At 37.9% G+C, this 12,942-nt stretch overlaps 1 protein-coding gene across 1 annotated transcript in view; it reads left to right on the top strand.

The window, feature by feature from the left end:
* The first annotated feature begins 12,253 nt into the window (after positions 1 to 12,253).
* Positions 12,254 to 12,942, top strand: part of HPGDS (hematopoietic prostaglandin D synthase) — a 58,551-nt gene continuing 57,862 nt past the window's right edge. Inside the window, exon 1 of the mRNA XM_072117860.1 lies at positions 12,254 to 12,385. The gene's annotated coding sequence lies outside the window, so the exon portion shown is untranslated. The remainder of the gene's footprint in view (positions 12,386 to 12,942) is intronic.

Below are 12,942 nucleotides of genomic sequence, written 5' to 3'. Positions count from 1 at the left end.
CATATAAAAAATAGAGCCTATTCTACTAACGAAAAGCAACAAGGAGAAATAAAATTCACAAGGGGTATCACACATTAGTTAGAAACAAATCAGGATAAAAAGGTTAACGGCTCCATTACAGAACAAAGAAAGTCAAATAAACAAGGATAGAAGGGACATCTCCACTACCTCATAAAGAATTTTAATGCTTCTTGTATCTGTCCTGATAACTGGTCCAACTGATTTTCAAACTTTTGACTGAAGTAACAATTAAATAAAAAGGGTCAAATAAAAATGAAGAAGATACAGTGACAAAGGAGCAAGAATACTGTAGACAAGTTAGGATAACTTACCTAATAAAGAACAGGAATTGACATCCTTTGCCAAATACATCTTTGATGTATATCTTTTTCTATCTCCTCAAACTCCTTTTTAAATATGTAAAGATAGGAGTTCCTACTAAAGTGCCAAAGCTCATGGCAATCATAAACTAGAGTGATAAACCTTTAAACATCCATGTGACATGACACGATTAGTAATCCAAAAGCTAGTTGGTCATGTAATGCAATTTAAAGAGCCTGGGAAAACCACTTTTCCACTAGCCTAAGCAAACTACATCATTGGTCATGAAGGTATCTGACCAACTATCCACTCAATACAGGTAAAACAGATATGACTAGAATATAATCCGTTTTCACCATTCACCAGTCTCTTTTTTACTGTCATGTGCAGCTGGACTTATTCAGCATCTTGTATCTGGTCTCAAGCCCATAGCACATAAAGTAGATAAAGAAATACATGCAGTTACCATGCAAAGCTGCACAAATATCATACATGATCCGGATATCAACATTCAGTTGTATTTATTTCTATTGCCTTGGGAAATTTCTTTGGATTACTTTACAAGTTGCTTCAAACTATTCAGGTTTCCTGATACCATCAACAAGATTGGAGAATTGTAATATTCTTCCATTATGCCTTATGATAAGCAATAGCTTCTATCAGGGCCTTCTGAAGTTAAAGCCTGAGTACAGCTTTGTTGTTTATGTTGTTGCCAATAAAAGGATTATCAACATTCTCTCCTTATCATACTATAAATGCTAACAAAGAATATTGGTTTTGCAGTAGTACAATTCTACATTTCATACTGACGGCAACATGCAAATGCATTTCTGCTTTTGTGTCATACATTTTGAATCACTGTAAGCAGATTTTAACAATTGAGGAGAAAAGCAATGTTTTCTTTGCAAACAAGAAGGATTGAGTCAATTTATGAAAACTTACTAGACTGGGGAAACACTGGTTGGATTTTGAAACCGCAGGCTTTTCAAAGCTGATCCAGAATCTCCAGGAATAATTCACAATGCTGGTTCCTAATATGCAGCACAAGCCCTTTTTGCTTCATATTTTTTATCAGCAAGTTAATCGGATTTGCTTAAAGGACATCTACAACCAGGATGAAAGACTGTATGCAAATGAGCCTGAGGGGCTCAAAGCTCCATTTACACCTATGGGGCCTGAAGCCACTCAGGCTCATTTGCATACAGTCCTTCATCCTGGTGATGGATGCCCTTTAAATCAATGACCACTGCATGCTACCAATGCAAATCGGTGCAGATTAGGATTCCAATTGCAATCATGCATGTATGGTATAAATGGCCTGGCCTCTTTGATAGTACTGTGAAAATCCTTTTTAACAAGACAATACCTTTATATAATTAATTAATTTAATTCTTTTAGGGAAACTGCAATCTCACCTTCAGAGTTTAATACTAATTTTCAGTAATACTGAAATCTTTTTTTATTTCTTACAAAATGTTACTTTGTTTTTGACTGGTTGTATAATTTCATGTACAATTTTTAGCCTCATAAAGTGCTGGGCTTTGTGGCTCCTAGCATCCAATCACACTTCAGCTTTAATATTTACAAAGAAAGGACTCTTCAACACACCTCTGACTGTATACCCTTACACATGGACAGAATTTTAATAATAGTTTAACCAACAATTATTTTTTCGCTAATTACATTTCTGAAAGAATATACAGTTGACAAAATAATTGCAAGTTTATGTTGTGTCTTGTATGCTTAGCTTAATAAAATTAATGGAGAAAATAGCTGCTGAAATGAAGCTAACAGAACTGGACACTCTTCTTAACACTACTGGTCTCCTGATGATGTCAAAGTTTGTTAAGAAATCAATTTGTTGTTTTCATGCTTCATCAGGTTTATAGGAAATTCTGAAATGAAGTCTATTGCATGAGAGATTTTGTCAACAGAATGTTACGGAGTATTTTGTTCAAAAGAAAGATGCAATACATACTAAATAGAGGGTAACTGGATCTGAACCAAAATATAGTAAATATAGCAAAACTCTAAATTTATGTAATATTTACAATAATTCTGTAGTCCCCATCTCTTTAACCATATTAAAAACTATAAGGGTCATTCTTTTGTAGACTGATGCGACCTTAGCAGCTGCCTGAAAGAAATGTCCTTAAACTTTTAATGACGGTCATTAAGTATAAAGGGAATAGTTGCCAACACGGATACTCTTTGCACCTTCATGTCCCTTGGCTTCAGGCTGTTGTCCATTGCCAGTCAACAAGCAAGCTACCATTTATCACAGCTAAGTCCCAGAACATCTAGCGCAACTGTGAAAAACATTACAAAGATGTGATACATAAAAGTCAACTTTGTAAAACACTTTTCTAAATTGTCAACTTTTTAAATTATAATTATTGTTGTTTTATAAGGAACGCAGTAAAAGTCATTGTAGGTGATGCATTACTTCAAATAAGAATTTTAAAGTTTGCTCTCTGTGCTGGATTTACTGTTCTGAATGGTGAATTGCCGAACTGAACTCAGCATGTTACCGCAATCTCTTTCTACCTTTGCCTAATATTTGTAGAAAAACAAACAAGAGATAAACAGAGGATGGCGCCTCGGTGATATCTTCACGTAAGTATGGAGTAGTAAACACAAAGGCCCACAGGGGTGCTACTCACCTATTTTCCACTTGGGTAAAGGTAGAATATACCAACCAAGGGGATCCAACCTGTAAGGTGTTTATTTCATTTTATTGTATTAATTGTATTTTGTTTTAAATAATTTTATGTAATAAACCAGTTCTACAGAACTTTGAAGTAGAGTCAATTCCATTGATATTGATGTTGACACTCCTTTTAAGTTTTTTCCAGTACGGAAAGGTAGCAACATTTTCTGGCCGTATTTTTCTTTGCCCTATATTTCTTTTTGCCTAATATTGACCTATAGTTCATGTAGGAGATAAGAGCTGAAAAATGGTGAGCACTGAGAAACAGTTATACCCCCCAATGAGCAGATCTAAACACATTTAGCTGCTGCTGAGAGGTCCGAATAACTTTTTAGAATGTAATAAACTTGTGATATTTCATTTGCATAAGAAGCCAGTAGAGTCTTTCAGTAGGACTGAAATACAAAAGCAATTCTGTGCTTAAATGTATTACATAGGCTGATACTTTTGGTCTCCATTCTGTGGCACCCTTAGACCACTGGATGAAACTTATTATGTCAGAAGAAGTGGAATATTGTGGTTTGACGAGATCAGGGATTTGCCGGAGTGGACCACGTTTTCCCTAGTGGAACAGCCAAATATGGAATGGTACTTTTAAAGAGGTATTCTTGTCTGGGCATTCACATTCAGTTTAATTAACCTGCCATACATAAACATTTCTTCAATTAGATGATATTAAAAAAAAATGTTCCTGTGTGAAGATAATTTCTCATAAATGTAGTGATATGGTCCCTTAGAAACAAGACTGTGTCCTTGGATACGAGCACCTCTGCTGGAGTGATTGCACAAAGAAAGAAAAGGTTTTTGTATATGAAATATCTGGGAGTTACTGTATGTCCCACAGCCGTCCTGTAGTAATGAATGCTGAAGCCAGGAGGTCAGGCAGGGCTCAATAGTACATGTCTAGCCGGCGCTGCCTAAATGTGAGATGGTCGTATCTGAGGAAGCTATCTAGTTTCTAAGGAACAGCATGGCCACATTTTTGAGAAATTATCTTCACACTGGAACATTTTTTTAATGACATCCAATAGAAAAAAAGTTTATATATGGCAAATTAAATTAAATGTGAATGGCCATATGGGAATACCCCTTTAAGTAATGCAACTAGTTCTGCCAAAATATAATTTGTATGTAATTTAACAGAAAAAACTGAAATCAACACTTTTCAAATTTATAAAACTAAGATTGTGCCAAAAACTGGCAGTATGGGTTAAATGTCTCTTACTAGACTTGTTTCCTACAATAGTCACTAAGTTTAATATGATGAGTGGAAATGTAAATATGAGCTGATTAGTTGGAGTTATGAAGTTTGTAATGTAGCATTCATCTGACATTCCATGAGCCTCCATTGATTTTTAGCTTTCACCCGCTGCTTTTTGGTATAATTGATTATGTCTCATTTAATAGACATCATTGCAGCTGTAGGTCAAGCATATTTTCAGCATGAAGACACCAGAAAAGGTCATATGCTATATATAAACGTAAATACATTATATCAATGCTGTATACTCAGTACATGAACTATGTATGTCATAAAATGTAATGTTTCACATGTGTAAGTTCTCATGTTACTTGGTAGTTTTATCTGAATTGCTCAGGGCATAATGTTTTAGATTCTTCATGTAAGTAATGTATAGAGCAACATTAGGGTTGTTTTTACATTCACATTTTTTTGTTGTCACTTTAGAGAGATTATTGGGGAAATGTATTTCACCTCTCTCTCCAAAAATTCCTTCTGGTACTTGGACACACTTTGAAAAAAAACAACATTAGGTTGTTTAATCAAATCAATCTAGGGTGTGTTCAGATGTTGTCTGTAATATTCCTATGATCTAATGATTTTGGCCCCCTAAGGGGATATTTACTGTGAGCAGACTTGTTGCAGAAATCTCTGTGACTGTCCTATTTATATGAATGGGGCTTGTAGTATTACATGTGCTTTACATTAAAACAACCCTTTCCAGCTTTAAAGGGAACCTACCACCCCGATTCTACCTATAAAGGTAGAAGGGGTGGTAGGTGGATGAATGGGATGTGGGGATAGCCCTTTTTTGGGCTAATCCTCACGTCCCGGGAGTCTTTTACAAAACTTTATTGGAGGCGTATGTAAATTTTTTTATGCGGCTACTGGGACGTGGAGTAGCCGGACATGAGGCTACTAGTCGTGGCTACTCCACGTCCCAGTAGCCACGTTACTCCGCCTACCATTTAATCTTCGGCGCGCAGCTCCTCATAGCTGACGCTTAACAAAATGAATAAAGCCTGGATTTCTCATGATTTCCATTCTCCACCAGGTGAAAGCAGCTCAACCTGAATAATTCTCATGTATGCACTCCTCCTCCTCATTCTCCTCCTTCTCCTCTTTGTAGACTAAAGCAGAGGCAACTGGCTTTTTTTTGCCAGGGCTCTAGCTATAGTACTCTATGTATTTAATTTTTCTGGAGGACCACCTACCCGGTCCTCTGTTTTAAAAAAATGTTGGGAGTGCCACATACAGGCACTCTATGTATTTAATTTTTCTGGAGGGCCACCTACCCGGTCCTCTGTTTTGAAAACTTTTTGGACTGCCACATACAGGTACTCTATCTATTTAATTTTTCTAGTGGGCCACATACCCGGTCCTCTGTTTTGAAAACTTTTTGGGAGTGCCACATACAGGCAATCTATTTAATTTTTCTGGCGGGCCACCTACCCGGTCCTCGGTTTTGAAAACTTTTTTGGACTGACAGACATGTACACTATCTATTTAATTTTTCTGGAGGGCCAACTACCCGGTCCTCTGTTTTGAAAACTTTTTTGGACTGCCACATACAGGTACTCTATCTATGGAGGGCCACTTACCCGGTCCTCTGTTTTAAAAATTTTTTGGGAGTGCCACATACAGGTACTCTATCTATTTAATTTTTCTGGAGGGCCACCTACCTGGTCCTCTGTTTTGAAAACTTTTTGGGAGTGCCACATAGAGGTACTCTATCTATTTAATTTTTTTGGTGGGCCACCTAACCGGTCCTCTGTTTTGAAAACTTTTTTGGATTGCCACATACAGGCACTCTATCTATTTAATTTTTCTGGCGGGCCACCTACCCGGTCCTCTGTTTTGAAAACTTTTTTGGACTGCCACATGCAGGCACTATCCAAATTTAATTGTCTCCATAGCAGCCTCACTCGGTCACTCTGTCATCGCCATGCTGTTGCCCATAATTTTGGCATAATGGTGTGATTGGGCAGCCTCAGAGGCATCCATGCATGTTGCCCCTCCTGTTTCCTGTCCATTTCTGTGATGTTTCCATCATTTTCTGAGATTTCCAGGTTTTTGGCCAAGCTTCCCTGTGCAGAGCCTTGGTCCACTTGCTCGAGTCTCCCATTGAATTCAATGGGGTTCGTTATTCGAAACGAGCACTAGAGCATCGGAAAAAGTTTGACTCGAGTAACGAGCACTCGAGCATTTTAGTGCCATTAGGTCAAACATGTGAAATCCTGATGACAGGTTCCTTATAAGGACAGAGTGTAAAATGGTATACAGAACACAGCACTCTTTTCATTTTTCCATGCTCAACTTCCAAAAGACACAACTTCCAAATATCACAATTTAAAATATTTTTAAATCCTTTCCTGTAGGGGAAAAGACTAAAACAGCTATTTTACCACTTGTTTTCCATTAAAACTTTTACACAGTTCAAAGTACAGTATAAAAAACCATAAAACGATTCTGTAGGTTAGTATTATTAAGGAAACACCAAGCATGTTCAGGTTTTCTTATGTTTTATTACTTTAGAAAAAAAATTACTTTTAGAGGAAAATTAATTTGATTATGTGTTGCCATATTCTACTAGCTATAACTTTTTTATTCCACAGCCGTAAGAGAATATTTAGGATTTGTTTATTCTGGGATAAGATCATTTAATTGGTACTATTTTGGGATACATTTAACTTTTTAAATTGCTTTATATTACATTTTTAGGGGAGGTGCTTAGCCAAGGTTGCTATAGACCCAGAAACAGCCATTTTGTATGTGTGTGTGTTTGTGTCTGTGTGTGAGTGTATTTATTGTATTTTTTGCACACTATATAGTTTATTTTGAGAAAATGGTCAATTTTGCTGGGTTTTAAATTTGCATTATTTTTTTTTTTAATTTTAGCATTTTTTTTACTGTCCGGTTAGGGGACTTCCACATGGGATACCATGACCCTTGGTACAATACACTGTAGTACTTACATTGTGCATTTGTATTGTAACTGTCAATAAATCACTGACAGTTTGCCTTTTAGACCCAGTCATGGACTGGGCCTAACACATGGCAGTCAAAGAGATCTGCTGCCCTGGCAAACCCAAGCACACCACAAAAGTGTTGTATGAGAGATCCGAAAGTGACATTGGGGACCCTATCAGGTAGCAGCCCTGATGAACTGTTGAGTTATACCTTTGTGTGTATTGTTAATAGCAGCATGACTGTGAAATGCATTTATATTCCTGTATTGTAGATGGACTTGGAACAATCTGGTCTACTGGTGTTCTCTTCAACTCATGCACAACCCTACCCCATTAAGTCACTTCTGAAGACTGTAAGCAAAGGATAGGAAGTGTGCTATGTTCAGTGAAGATATCCAATACACCAGTGCACATGAGCACTACAAGTCCAGCTACAATCCTAGAATATAATGCAATTTTTGCAGTCCTGCTTTATAACAACACAAAATGTTTAATGGATTCCCATGAAAAAGTAAACTGCCTGGCTTCCTGCTTGCTGCTCATCTAAGCATGCTATCTAGCATGCTCATCTTACCCCTTACTGACACATAACATAATTGTATGTCATGGTGTTGTTAAGGTTGTATGAAGAAGACCCACAGCTCAAGGCCTCTCCACACAAGGTAGTTGTCTGTTGTATTATACAGTAGATGCATAAACAACCTGTTAGGTGGCATAATCCCTAAACAGCAACAATTCATAACACATCAAAAGGAGATTCTTTTTGGTTGCCATGACAGCTGGGAGCCTTTGACTCAGTGATATCTATTGCAACCTGCTGTGGGCTGATATAGCAAAGCAATAAATTCTGCAATATAGTTTTGTGAGCGATAAGACCTCTGAGGGATGAAACACCCTAGTGGAACTAAAAAGAAATGTAAAAAAAGATTTTAAAAATTCAAATAACCTCCCTTTCCCTAGAATGCTCATTTTCCTTTCCCTAGTGCCCATTGCCAATTTTTTGCTATACATAAAGATTTGAACAAAAAATTGTACAGTTCTCATAAAGGTATCAATGAAAACTTCAGTTGATCAGCTGCCATGACAGGTGGCAGTCACTGAAAGGTACCTATGGATGTCAATCAATCATTACCATTGCAGGCAGGTGTCAAGCAGGTAAGTTGCTGTGAGGTAACCAGTCTTTGCTAAGTAAGCTCCTATGACATCACAAGCTAGCTGCTACGACATAGGATTTTGACAAGCAATCTGTTTTATAATTTTAAGTGGGTTTTAGTAAATCCTCTATAACATCATAAATAGTTTTTTGGTCAAAAAAAAACATTTACAAGCTGCTTTTATATCACAATAGTGTTTCAGTTAGTCAAGTTATTGAGTAATATCATCTGTGCTTCTTCGTGGTTAACTACAATGATCTTAAAAGGTACATACTCAAATAAGATAGAAGATTCTAATAGGTGAGCCTTGTAAAATAGGTAAATTCCTAAGACATTAAAAAATTAGGGATCCTTTGCCATTCTTCCTTACAGATCCTCTCCAGTTCCCATAGGTTGGATGGTAAATGTTGGTGGAGGCCATTTTCAATTCTCTCCAGAGATGCTCAATTGGGAAAAGGTCTGGGCTCTGGCTGGGCCAGTCAAGAATGGTCACATAGTTCTTCTGAAGCCACTGCCTTGTTATTTTAGCTGTGTACTTAGGGTAATTGTCTTGTTGGAAGGTGAACCTTTGGCCCAGTCTAAGGTCCAGAGCACTCTGGAAGAGGTTTTTATCCAGGATATCTCTATATTTTGCCCCCTTCATCTTTCCTTCAATTGCAACCACTTCTTCTGTCCCTGAATCTGAAAAACACCCCATAGTATGACACTGCCACCACCATGTTTCACTGTTGGAATTGTATTTGGCAAGTGATAAGCAGTGTTTGGTTTTCTCCATGCTCACTCTGGTTTTCTCACTCTGCCATAAAGTCCTGACTAGTGGAGGGCAGCAATGATAGTTGAATTTGTGGAACTTTCTCTCCCTCCTGCATCTCTGGAGCTCAACCACAGTGATCTTTGGGTTCTTCTTTACCTCTCTCACCAAGGCTCTTCTTCCACAATTGCTTAGTTTGGCTGGATGGCCGGGCTGAGGAAGAGTTGTGGTTGTCCTAAATTTCTTTCATTTAATAATTATAGAGGCCACTGTGCTCTTAGGAACCTTAAGTGCTGAATAAATTATTTTGTAACCTCAGCCAAATCTGTGCCTTGCCACAATTCTGTTTCTAAACTCCATGGGAAGTTCCTTAGTCCTCATAGTTCTCTTGTGGTCTGACATGCAATTTGAGCTGTGAGGTATTATACAGCCAGGTGTGTGCCTTTCCTAACCAATCCAATCAGACTCCAATAAAGGAGTAGAACCATCTCAAGCAGGATCAGAAGAATTTGTGCAGAGTGTACAATACTCGTATTGTGAACCCCCCTCTCAATGTTGCTCCCACTCTTTGTTCCCCCTGTCACTGTGGCCCCTCTCTCTGCTCCCTGCCTCATTGTGCTTCCCTCTCATTGTGGTACATGCTATGACCACCCTATTTGTACTCCCTCAAATAGTGCCCTCCCTTTCATTGTTCCCTCCAGTCCTTGCTCCCATTTTCCTTGTTTTAGTTTAATAATAAAAATAAAACTTTAGCTATTAATCTTTTCCAAGTCTCCTGAAGAAGCCATACTTCTCTCCCACTGCTATGTGCATTTCTAAAGCCTGTAGGTATTATGACATGGTGATGTGGGAAGCAAAGAGCTCTCTTTTTCACCATTGACTCCAACTATATCTGCCTCCAAAAGGATGCTCCACTTGGGGGGTTCTGGGAAAATATGCAAAGTTTTCCATGATGGCATAAGGAAAACCACACCTTTTTAGCTACCTTGTAAGTCAGCTCCCTTGACATCAAACATGACCTGCAAGAGGCCTTATGACAGTGGTGGCAAACCTATGGTACGGGTGCCAGAGGTGGCACTCAGAGCCAACTCTGTGGGCACCCAGGCCTTTTCCCCCAACACAGAGCTTGAAAGACAAGTTGAGTGACTCTAGAGTGCCACATGTGCCACAAGAGTGACTCTAGAATGCCCAGGATGTGCCCCATTTAGCGCTATTTAAAGCAGCTACTAGGATTCTTCCTGTTCATGGGGGCCCTTGAAGGGAGCTACAATGATAATCTGAATTTCTCCTACTTTCTACCGTATCGCTGTCTTGAAGATGTCATTAAAATTAAAAGCTCTGGCAGAGGAGTGAGCAATAAGTTGGTGATTAAATTGCCTTGTTGTCACTTTGTCATAAATAAGTAGGATTTTGTGTGTAGTTTAGGCACTTGGACTCTAAAAGGTTCACCATCACTGCCTTATGACATGATGCGGGATTAAAACCAACCCAGTATATCTATTTCAGAAGGAACACACTCCCAACTGTAGACAGCACTGTTTCCATCTGATTGGGTCTCCTCAGTACAGCGTAGGGAACTGGTTTGGCTGGGTGAGAGGCTTGTGACGAGGGTCGTGAAGTAAGAGTTCTCCTTATGGAGACTGTCAATTAAGGCCACCATGTAGGGGTGTGGAGTCTTATAGCCATGGATACTCCACCAGGGGGAGTCAGGGCAATATGCATATAAGTTTTCCATGATGTGATAACTAAAGGCACAAGGTAGCTAAAAGAGGCATGGTTTTCCTTATCCCATTCTGGAAAACTTTGCACATTTTGCATTATTATACTTTGCATTATTATCTTTGAACTCCGCTCAAATGAGTTGCATGTTTACAAACTGATTGCAGCCATAGAAATGAACCATTTAGGGATAAGGACAATGCTTTTTAATCATAGATTTTATTTTGTATTTATATTGGGTCATTTAATTTGAATGGCGGTTCTCTTTAAGGTGCTAACTCCTAATAAATATGTTTCACATAGTATAAAATAGAGTGTTATCAGTAATGTAGAATAAACAATAACATACCTAAATTTCTCCTTATATTGGCTCAGTGTAAATGATAGCTATAACTAAGTGGCTCAAACTAACATTGAAATCATGTTTACGACATGGAGAACCATCCTTGTGATAAACTCTATCATTCTACACCTCAAATAAACCTTTAGATTGCTGCCAAAATAATCTTGGGGAGGGCATATCAGCAGCTGTACAGGCTACAAAAATTATTTAGATTATTTAACCTAGACACAAATTTAGACCTAGACTGTTAATCATACACAGTAAAAACTACTTACCAGGATCAAAAACGATGCCAAGGTACCTATGCTGATATCAGATTAAAGCATATCAAGTATTGTATATCAATGGTCTGTCCTCAGAATGAACACTCAGCACAAGCTCCTTTTAGGAGTGATGTGTGCTTGGAAAAACATGGGACACACAGCTTTATGTACCCCACACTATCACTCAGCAAAGCCACATCAAAATAAAATGCTATGGGTGTTAAAATATGGTGCCCCAAGCAAATAACAAAAACTATATAAATGTAGTATTGCTGTGATTATAATGACCCACTGTCACCAACTGGATGCCAGAGATCAGAACCTGACCTTAAAAAACGGTTTAAATCAATAAGAAAGGACAAATATACATATATATAAAAAGTTATACTGATTTTTTTTCCATAAACAAATCCACACTTTTCTCTACACCATGTTGAAGCAGACCCATGGATGGTACACCAGGTTCAATATGACAGGATCGCCATATGTTTGAAAATAAAACCAAAATCTAATGCACGTGACAAATAAAGTTTGAGGCAAAATTGTGTCTTCTAAAAGCTGGGTAGCAGGGACTTATTAATTTGTCTAGTAAAGTGAACTTTAACAACTTGTACTTAAACCTGGCAAATACAAAACTAGGATCTGACCTAAAGGACTTTCACATGAGTGTGTGGCATAACCTAGATTAACCTCTTTATTTAACTATTATACAGTGAATGTTACTCGTCCTATCCTCTAGGGGGCAATATTGAGTTATCAAAGCTGGTTTCTTCCTGTGGGTGGAGTAACTGAATGCAGGGAACAGTTCAAAGTTACTTGTGTCTGTGAGGCCAGGCTTATTGCATAGTCACATATTCTGTGAGCTGAAACAGACGGTTTATACTTTCCTGACTTCTGAAGACTCTGGACTGTGAGGTAAAATTACAATTCTGTTATTCTCTTAACCACACACTGATGGTGAATTTAACAAATAAATAAAATCCTTCTCAACTTTTATATAAAATATGTATAGATTCTATATACTGAAATCCTATTATCTTGATTACCTTTGTTTTAATGTTGCTTTATGTCATGTTGCCGTGATGCTCTCTGTTTTTTGCAGTAGGAAGAGATGTGAACGACTTAAGCTAGGCACATACAGATCGTCAAAGAACACGTTCATCAGCTCTATATTTACTGAACATATTTACTGAGTTAGACTTTTGGCAGATCCACATACTAAATACACAATCGTACCTAGACATTCATGCACAACCAATAACTTAGACTCTACTCTGCCTATGACTCTACTTTGCCCTTAGTTTACCTAGAATAATTTGCTATAGAACTTGACTATGGATAAAAAATAGAATATAAATATCTACAATCAGAGTTCTCCAGGAACTTTTATTCTGTTGATACCTGTCACCGGAATGTGATTTCTAGCTGGTGACAGGTTCCAATAGTCTATGCTATGCTGATTTTAATATGCC

Source organism: Engystomops pustulosus, chromosome 1 (assembly GCF_040894005.1).
Source record: "Engystomops pustulosus chromosome 1, aEngPut4.maternal, whole genome shotgun sequence".
Lineage (NCBI taxonomy): Eukaryota > Metazoa > Chordata > Amphibia > Anura > Leptodactylidae > Engystomops > Engystomops pustulosus.
Note: the sequence above shows the minus strand (reverse complement) of the source record. Positions and strands in the feature narration are given on the sequence as shown.